A 10,717-nucleotide genomic window follows, 5' to 3' on the forward strand; every position below is an offset into this window, starting at 1 on the left:
TCTGTCGTACTAGTGAATGACAATACAACAGCAAGGCCTGACAGTGCCTGCTATTTTTTTATTTCTGTCATCCATTCATAGTTTGAGTTTTTGCCCTGTTCTTTTTACTCATTCAGTTGGTGCCTGCTATTAATTATGTTATTGGCTCGCACATTGTTTTTTGTGCAGTTTACAGTTTTACAAGTTTTATAAAGAAGACATTTATTATTGGATTTATGCGATGGAATTAATCACACCTGGTTATATTGATAAGAATGCAATACGACTACACAAAAACAAGGCGCTTATTAAAGTGGATGTTGCTCGGGACTACGAAAACAACAAATAAATAGCTGGGTCTGTTTCTGCATTTGTTGCTAAGAAACGTACATGGTGTCCTTGAAACATGGATTTATCTAGGACTATTTTCAACAGATGACTACAAAAATAGATTACTGAGTGACATGCAATAAAACAACACACACACAGTATGCTATCAGACCATGCTACTGTGGTCATTTAATTGACGTCAGAGTTATATATGTCTTACAAGATACTATTGCATGTACAGTCTCTGCAATGAATTTCAAAATCAGGATAATACATTAACAGTGCCTGATATTTGTTTTTATTTCTGTCATCGGTTCATAGTTTGAGTTTTTGTCGTATTTTTTTTCAACTCAGTCAGTCAGTGCCTGCATTTAAGTATGATATTGGCTCGTCGACTGTTTTACTACAGTTTACAGTTTTTACGAGTTTTATAAAGGAGACATTTATTATTGAATTTATGTGATGAAATTAATCCTTCCTGGTTCCACTGATAAGAATACAAGACGACTTCACAAAAACAAGGTACTTATTAAAGTGGGTCACTCAGTATTTGCGTACATCCCGACTGAACTCAAATAAACACCTGTTTAACCTACGTGCGGTAACGGGCAAAGACTTCCACAATTTATGCGCTGTGATGTTACAATTCGGGCCACTTAGCTTGACGTACAACGATGTAGTTACTAATATTTGTCAAAAATGGGTTTAGCGCTTCACAAGTACATTGAACACGATGACAAGACTTAAATAAATTTCCTTTGATAAAAATAACACAAATCAATACAAAAAATATATGGGCAAGATTTATGAAACGTGCAGGACCCCTTAACTCTGTTTTTTTTTTAATCATCCATGCAGACGACATTTTAGTTTTTCAGGTTTCTTGTTTACTGCCCCTAAACTATTTCTCTGGATAAAGAATGAGTATTTATGTGCCACACTGACAACACTAATAATTGGCAGATCGTGGCCAAATTGCAACTCAACTCTATCTTGTCCCTGTAAACATGGATGCCTACTTGCATCTGTGACTTCATGAACTACACAAGTAGCATTGATTTTCTGTGAATCATTACTATTCTGATCACATGTCAACATCGTAGCTGACTTACTTGAGGTTTAAAACTTTTATACCACTTAGGACACCACACAGCAGAGTGCTAAATGTACATGTATCTCCTGCTACAAATTTAAGATAAAACACCTCATAAATAGTTCATTCTACTCAGCTTGAGTGTGGGCACAAAGTAACTATTTGTAACATCTGAAAACAAATTCTGACCACCATTTCCATGGCAACAGCCAAAAACTGAATTTTTTGAATACCTTTAAGTCAAATGTATCACACCCTACATTTCTATGATTAAAAAGCACGGACGGAGATCATTCTACTCAGCTTGAGTGTGGGCAACAATTTACTGTTTTTTATGTTTATTTTCATTACCGAGAAAATTGACCCGAACTTGGGGTAACTTTTCACCAGCAACGGCTTAGAGATTTTTTTTGGCTTGGCTAATTTTGTTCATATTTGACAGGCAGGTCGTACAGTCACTAATTGGAAAAACAATCCTGGCCCACAGCTACCATGGCAACAGTCAAAAACTGTTTTTTGAATACTTTCGCCCCAAATGTATTACCTCCTACCAGTCTTGTAATAGCAGTGTTCAAATGATCATACCTTTTATTTTGGCTACGTTGCATCGGTGAGAGATCACCGGCACCGATAATGTTACACTGTATCAAAGTAATCTCAACGCAACTTTGAACTTTGAATGAAATGTAAATGCTGTCTTCAATCTAGAAAATACTATCGCAAATAAAATAAAGTGACTTCTAAAGACTGAATGTTTTTTTGCAAACTGCGTATATGGTGCTCGGTTTTAGTTATAATGGCAATCGGACTATTTTTATTTTGTAAACAAATTTTCGTCTGCTAATTTTGTTGACTGAGGTTTATAAACCCTGAAGGGCTCTTCGAAGATCCACCTGCAGTAAAATTAGCGATTACCATAGAGGCACCACCATCAACATCAAAGTATCATGAGGTTTCTGCTGGCGACGTTACCCAGTTCCAAATAAAGATTACCAACGGCAAAAGAGCAACATTTTAACCGGTAACCAAGGCTCATTCAATCCACGATCAGTAAGCAACATCACAAGCAAAGTTGTAGCGTGCTGCTCAGTGACGACCGCTGTCGACGCAAGTCATGTTTGCCTTCACCATTGTATTCAAACATGTGGTGTGCCCTTCTCCTTCAACCCCAGGATTCGATCAATAGGGAAGTTTCAGTAAAACAAAAATGCTTGACGATGCCAAAAAAGGATAGATATTACTTTTCAGTATACACATCTCTGTTGATACTATCCCTCACATATTCTACTCCCAATTACTCCTTCGTAAAATGGACTAGCCTCTTTTCATTCAGAGTAAAATCATGTGACAAGCTGTTAAAATTGGCTGTGGCATACTCTTTCGCCGGTCTGGAAAATGTGTTTAATTAGCTCTCATTCAAGCAACAATGCAGATTTCCCAGTGGGAGTGAAACTATTCGACTCTTCCATTAAAACATAGGGGTGTTTTCAGTAAAAAACGAATAACCCTGGAGTGCACACAACCCACTGAATTTCGGAACAAATCGTGCATTAGTTACAGCAGCAGAATAACACAGAAATATCAGATGAAACATGAAAACACTATATATTGTATTTCAGCCTGAACCCTCTATATTGCAATTCAAGGAATTAACCTCATACATGTATGTGCATCCATTTTCCACCTTGGTATCACCCACCCCTGAAAACAAACTCTTAATACCACACTGAAGCGTTTGGTAATAATATACTCAGTCTAGATTCTGTAATTTTACCCTGTAGTAAGATAAGTGATTGTGTACTATTTATGAAATATGCTCACAGAAATCTGTGCATGTTTTTATCTTTTTTATTGCAGCTGACAAACAATCAGTTGTGCTTGAATACAAATTCACCCCCTCCCCCACTATCGGTTTATCTGTGCTATACTACTCATAGTGGGTAATTTATAATCAACTTATTATTTTATAACAGTCTGTTTAATGTGACACTTAATATATACAGGAGTATTGATAACAATTAGTCAGTGTTTTATCCCTAGTAAACATATTCTATATTAAAGTATTATTAGTGTACCACTTTATGTACACATTTGATACTTTTATTTTTGCATTCATTTAATGTCAACTTTAATTAATTTGCAAATTCTGTGTAAACCTCCACTCAGGTATTTATTATCTTTGAGGAGACATTTATTGGTGGATTTATGTTATGGAATTCAGCACTACTGATCCTATAGATAAGAACACAATACAACTACAGAAAAACAAGATTGTAAAATTGGTGTTGCTCTGAACTATGGAATAAGTAAATGTATTGTTTGGTCCACTCTTGTATAAAGAAACCTACATGGTGTCCTTGAAACAGATTTGTAGAGTGCAGGTGACTGCACAAAATAGGTCACATTGTGATTGGCTAATTTGCCACATAAAATATAATGTATTTGAGTTTGACACAGTAATATAGAGATAATTTAGGTATGTTTAGGTATGAAAGTGACAGGGAATGGCCAACTATCATGTAAGAGAGTCTGATAAAACATCATAAAATGAAATGATAATAGCAATATACCTTGTGATATATCAGGATACGACAGTGATGCTAGGCTCAATGCAATGCATTGTGGGTGATGAAACTTGATATTGAGTACATGTATCTTGGGAAAATATCTGGAGACTACAGTGTAGTGCATTGCAATGAATTATGGGTAGTGACATTTCTCACGATGTGTCATATGTGGGAACTACAGTAAATAGATGCATTGCAATGAATTATGGGTATCTCAGATCGCCAGCAAGACCAAACAATGATGGATAACTGGAAAAACAAAGCCTGTGTATATGCATTGCCATGTCTTATGCTGGCCCTGAACCAAACACTCTGGTTCTCAGCAAGATCAGACAATGATGCATAACAGAAAAAACAAAGCCTGTGTATATGCATTGCCATGTCTTATGCTGGCCCTGAACCAAACACTCTGGTTCTCAGCAAGATCAGACAATGATGCATAACAGAAAAAACAAAGCCTGTGTATATGCATTGCCATGTCTTATGCTGGCTCTGAACCAAACACTCTGGTTCTCAGCAAGATCAGACAATGATGCATAACAGAAAAAACAAAGCCTGTGTATATGCATTGCCATGTCTTATGCTGGCCCTGAACCAAACACTCTGGTTCTCAGCAAGACCAGACAATGATGGATAACTGAAAAAAACAAAGCCTGTGTATATGCATTGCCATGTCTTATGCTGGCCCTGAACCAAACACTCTGGTTCTCATCAAGACCAGACAATGATGGATAACAGAAAAAATAAAGCCTGTGTATATGCATTGCCATGTCTTATGCAGGCCCTGAACCAAATACTCTGGTTCTCATCAAGACCAGACAATGATGGATAACAGAAAAAACAAAGCCTGTGTATATGCATTGCCATGTCTTATGCAGGCCCTGAACCAAATACTCTGGTTTTCAGCAAGACCAGACAATGATGGATAACTGGAAAAACAAAGCCTGTGTATATGCATTGCCATGTCTTATGCTGGCTCTGAACCAAACACTCTGGTTCTCATCAAGACCAGACAATGAGGGATAACTGGAAAAACGAGGCCTGTGTGTATGCATTGCCATGCTTATGTCGGCCCTGTACCAGACACTCTGGTCCCCAGGATGACCAGACAATGAAGAATAACTTGAAAAACAAGGCTAGTGTATATGCATTACCATGTATTACATCAACCCTGAATCAAACACTCTGGTCCCCAGCAAGACCAGACAATGCTGGATAACTGGAAAAACAAGACCTGTGTATATGCATTGCCATGTCTTATGCCGGCCCTGAACCAAACAGTGTGGTCCCAAGCAAGACCAGACAATGAGGGATAACTGGAAAAACAAGGCCTATGCATGGACATACATGTTGTACCATGTCTTATGTTACTGTTAGCCCTGATCCAAACACTTTGGTTCCCAGCTAGACCAGACAATGATGACTAACTGGAAAAACAAGGCCTGTGTATATGCACTGTCATGTCTTATGCTGGCCCTGAACCAAACACTCAAACCCAATCAAGCAATATCAGTTCTTAAAAAAAGTGGTATGATCTTGTTTAGACCACATGTCCTCTCTATGGTAATATTTTGGCAAGTTTTATTTTCACACTTGTATTTGTATGACTCAATCTGGAATATGAAAAAACAACTGGGGGGTCATAATTGTTCAATTTTATCATGACAAACCAGCAAGACTCTATGTAGCCTGGTTAACTCTACAGTTTTTATGAGATTTTTGAAGTAGACATTAATTATTGGATTTATGCGATAGAATTAATCACTACAATATGACTTCAGAAAAACAAGGTGCTTATTAAGTTGCTCTGGACTATAAAAGCAACAAATAAATAGCCTGCTGCGGAATTTGGTGCTAAGAAACATACATGGTGTCCTTGAAACATGCATTTATTGAGGGCAACTCTGAACAGATGACTACAAAAAATAGGTTTCTGAGTGACATGCAATAAAACACACATGGTGTGTTATCAGAAAGGAATTCCATTCAGGGTTATAGTACCATTGTAAAAATTTGGAGAGTCAAGAACTATTTATATGCAAGATGTTAAAGGGATTTTTTATATTGGCATATCAAAATCCTTTATCGGGAATGAACATGTTCTGTATTCACCAAAAATCAACATTGATATGTTTCTAGACAAACAAACTTGAAACAAAAAAGAAACCATTCGATCTAAACAACCAGTGACCTTGAAAATCTAGTTGCATTGCAATTGCATTTTTGAGTGAGAAAATTTTGAGGGCAAAATTGACTGATATTACGCCCAATCTTCTATAAATTTTTGATAAAATCATTAATTCAGTCGAGTGGTTAGATAAGTTATTTATTAGATGCACAGGAAACCAAAATTTGGGATGTATATCACTCAGGTGATGAAAAATTGGTGATAATAACCAAGGGGTGAGGAATTGCATTTCAAATGTATACTGTATCTTTAAATTATTCATTTCAGACGCCATTTTGTTGGACTGTTACATTTCCACAGTGACATCTCCTGTAATATATGATATTCTCAGTTCAAAAAGACCGACTTGTCAAATAAAAACAATAATTATGCTTAGCATGAGAAAGACAAATACAAACATTGCAAACTCACCTAACAACTTTAGAATGTTTGGCACCAAACTATGTTTATAATGCCGTAAAATCTGTTTATTGCACAGTTTTACGTACAACTTTATTTCTGTCTTTCTCAACTACATGGATGAACTTTACACACATTAAGAAACACTGTAATTTTCAGAAATTATAACTGAGGTAATTAATGTAAAAAGTTCCAAAGTGTTTCACTTATTGTATAATCATTTATTTTTGCTGAAAGGATGATCAGTGAAAATGTAATTCAGAGAATATACCTTTTTCTCCTATATTTTACATTCAACTCATCAAAAATCAATGAAAATAAACTCCATAGAAAATATATTCAAAAGGTTTTTCCAGTGAAAAATGATTCCAGCTAAAATAAAGTATGTTACCCGGTATGCAAGAACTTGAGACCATGGATGCACTTAATGGTACAAATACAGTACATGTGTCTCTATGAAAGTTGCTCCACTAATAGAGTAAATATGGTACTACCGTATTTATCCGGGTAAGAGCCCAGGGTCCTGAACATGGAAAATCGACAAAAAGAAGGGGTGGGCATTTGTCCGGATATCCCCGGCAAAAAATCGAAAGATCGCGAAAATTGGCAACAAGCAGATCGAACTGCGACAGGGAGTAAAACGGCAAATAAAAACATGCAACAAAAATAAATGAACAATATGCAGCATTAGAAGTGTAACAAAAATTAATTTATTGCTTAGAATGTGACAAATAAACCAGAAATAATAAAAATCTACAGTGAAGATTCATTAGAATTAGAATATCCCTGTCGACAAACACGCAGCCCCATACGCGTGAATTATTTCCGGTTTTGACAAATATTTTTAATGCCAAAATTCAGCCAAATTGGGTCCTTTCGTGTCCAATGTTATTTCTCTGGCCTCCATTTTGATTGTTAATCATGGCTTTTGTCTGTCCATTGATATTTCTCAGAGATGCCTTGACTGATTTCAATGATACTAGGTACAGAGACACAGTGAGGAGTTGTACATATTCACATGGATTTATTTCCTGATTTGATCAAGTATGGCTGCCTGGCCTCCATTTTTTTTGGCGTGTCTATCATCATTTCACGCAGATGCCTGGACCGATTTTGCTGAGGCTTGGTACAAAGACAGAGTGACCACTGGTACAGATGCACATTGATTAATTTTTTCAAAGAATCAATTAATGAGCTCATTTGCATATTTAATTATTAATTTGAATTCTTGTTAATATCTTGTGAACTAATAGTCCAAGTGAGATAAAACTTGATTTGTCAATATAAGATATATGCTATGCAATATTGAGTTTCAACTTAACAAGCTCATTTGCATATTTAATTAATTAATTTTTCTTAATATCTTGTGAACTAATTGTCCAATAATTGTAAGTTTCTATAAAAAGACAGTCAGTCAGTTTAAAAGTTAAGTTATGCCCAGCCTGTACTGTAAGAATATCTCTATGTTTATTGATTATTATTGATTACATATAATCATTAACTAGAGTATGTAGCAACATTATCAGTTTAACATTAGTTACAATCACTTTACAAAATACAGCCTACACTTGCAGCCACACATCTCAATCTGAACAGTGTATGTGCCAGCACCGTGTTGTCCACATCTTATGCTGATCTGCCATCTTAACATGTTACCACAATTCTGTGAGTTAATTCATCTTGTTTTTGTAGTACAATTATAAACTTCTCCTGCACAATGTAAAACTTGTTTTGATATTTTATTAAATCAAACACAGATGTTTTTGTTCTAAATATGTTTCTAATGTACATACTAGTTAGCATTTTAAAACTGAAAATGGTTTCTATTCTAGCATTTCTGCAAATCGGAAACACGATCTAATCAAACTTTACACATATGTATCTCTATATATAGCAATGATTTAAAGTGGCTGACTGTTTTCTGTTTTGTTTATTACATGACAGAGATTGTGTCAAGTCAATGACATGTTGAAACATATATGAATTTTAAAAGTTACATGATTTCATCAATAGGGTTTGTTTTATATGATTACATTATGTGAATAATTATTTATGAAGATGTTATTAATATCTGGTGTGGCATTAAAAGTTAATGAATTGAACCTTTGTGTCAGGGAAATGAAACATAGATAAAATGCTAATTGTATCAATGCATGTTGCTTTCTGAGTTTGTAAAAAATTAGTAAAAATTATTGCTAAAATAAGATTGATAGTAAAAAGTACTTCACATGAGAATTACACTTTATAATTGTTAAAACTGTTTGGGAATTGTTTATAACTGGTGAGATTGGGTAAAAACGCATTGGGAAAACAAGACAAGGTGAATAATGGCAGGCATGATGATGAAACAGACAACCTCAGGCACTAGACTAATTATATAGCATACCATTCATCATTGGTCCCAGGGAATAAGCTGTTGCATACCTAAAACAACAGCTGTTGTCAGACAGGTGATATAGACAGACTGGTCAAACTGACAAATGCACTGCTTTTATTGTTTTGTTTACAGCTTTCAGTTAATAATTAACTAAAGTCAAGAAACAGCTCAGTGGTACGTATTGCAATATCAGTGGTACCAGACCATATATCCAGACTGCAACAGCTAAGAGTGACACCTTGCCTGCTCCAGAGTGAAGATACATATCTCAGGTAATATCTACAAAGTTGTGACTATAAGTTGTCATTATCAGACGAGTTAATTAAATGTAGCTGTGGTGTGAGTTGTTGTTTGTGTTTCTGTCTTGTAGTTGTTGTGTACAGAATTCTAATTAGCCTTAGTACGTATGAACACATTTAGATTATATGAACAAATTATCTATCCAAGTCTGTCACTGAAGAATCGTCTTTGTTATGGAAGGTAGTACCCGATGAACCTGTGTAAAATTTTAATTTAAAAAAAAAAGTGAGGGTCTTACATTTGTATGACCAATGATTAGAAATGTCCCATGATGCTAGTTGCTATTTTGAACAAAATGTCCTTAAGTAATTTTGGGAAAACTAAATCCCTGTAATTATTCTGCATTGTGTGTTGACATTAATCATATAAATGATAAAACTATCCTGACAACGACCAGTAAGCATTGAATTTGTTCCATATGCCAGTTACAGTGTGACCTATGACCTATCAAATGGGCTCAAAATTAACCCAAGGTGTACACATATTACCAACTCATGTCCTGGGGCTACCATTTTTAGCTCCACTGTCATCACAGATGACCCAGCGAAGATGTTGGTATTGGAGTCTCTCCGGCATCGTCCATCGCGCCCCCTGTCCCACGTGAAGTTTTCCTTTAAAACGACTTCTTCAAAAGTACTTAACCACGAGTGTTTACTTGTGTTCATGTTACAGGATCTCCGCATGTGCTGAAATTTGTAATCCTTCGTGTTTATTATTTCACAATCTAACACCCCATCAATGCAAAAAAACTGATATGTATTTCACACCTTGAAGACGAGGTGTAGTAGTCACTTTCTTGAAGAACCTAAATTATAATAAGTTTGCACTCTTTTGTCAGTGATCTGTGCTGCATTATAGCGAGGGCAGTGATGCACCACTTGTTTGATTTCCAACTCCCCCCCTAACCCATTCGACACTCAAGTCTTAGGGTAATTCTGTGAAGAGGGGCAATCTTCAGGGAAATTTACAGATTTAAATATTTTGGCATCATCTGCATGTTTTGTTTTTTGTAACTAACAGCAAATCATTAATGTATAACAGAAATAGGAGTGGTCCTAAGATAGAATCCTGACGAAATCCGGAAATTGCAGAAAGCTATTCTGTGCATTTGTCTGGTGAGTTAGAAAACTGGAAAACCATGGCAGGTAGGTTACCTTGAATATCATACAGATGAAGTTACTGGATCACTGTCAAAAAATTAAAAGAAAGTAATTTATATCAGTTTGGCAATCATCCAAATTTCCATTCACTTCATTGAATAATTGTGACACAGTAGCTTTGACACAGAGGAAGTCATGTTGCATAGAATCAATTAAAGGTTTTACATGCTCTTAAATGTTAATAAATGTACCTTTCCAAAACCTAACTTATGGCAGGTAAACATGAAATATAGGCCTGTAGTTTCCAATAAGACTTTAGTCATGTAGAGTAGATATATCACAAGTGTGGATAGATTGTACCAACAGCTGGTATTATATAGTTGG

General features: G+C 35.7%; 1 long non-coding RNA gene across 1 annotated transcript; it reads left to right on the forward strand.

Annotated features, from left to right (window-relative positions):
* Nucleotides 1-8,131: 8,131 nt before the first annotated feature.
* LOC144341765 (uncharacterized) lies at nt 8,132-10,434 on the forward strand. Its single transcript, XR_014927939.1, has 3 exons — nt 8,132-8,221; nt 9,066-9,205; nt 10,275-10,434. It is a non-coding gene; the product is annotated as an uncharacterized LOC144341765 (long non-coding RNA).
* Nucleotides 10,435-10,717: the final 283 nt, after the last annotated feature.

This window comes from Saccoglossus kowalevskii, chromosome 20 (genome assembly GCF_978046115.1).
Source record: "Saccoglossus kowalevskii chromosome 20, keSacKowa6.1, whole genome shotgun sequence".
NCBI lineage: Eukaryota > Metazoa > Hemichordata > Enteropneusta > Harrimaniidae > Saccoglossus > Saccoglossus kowalevskii.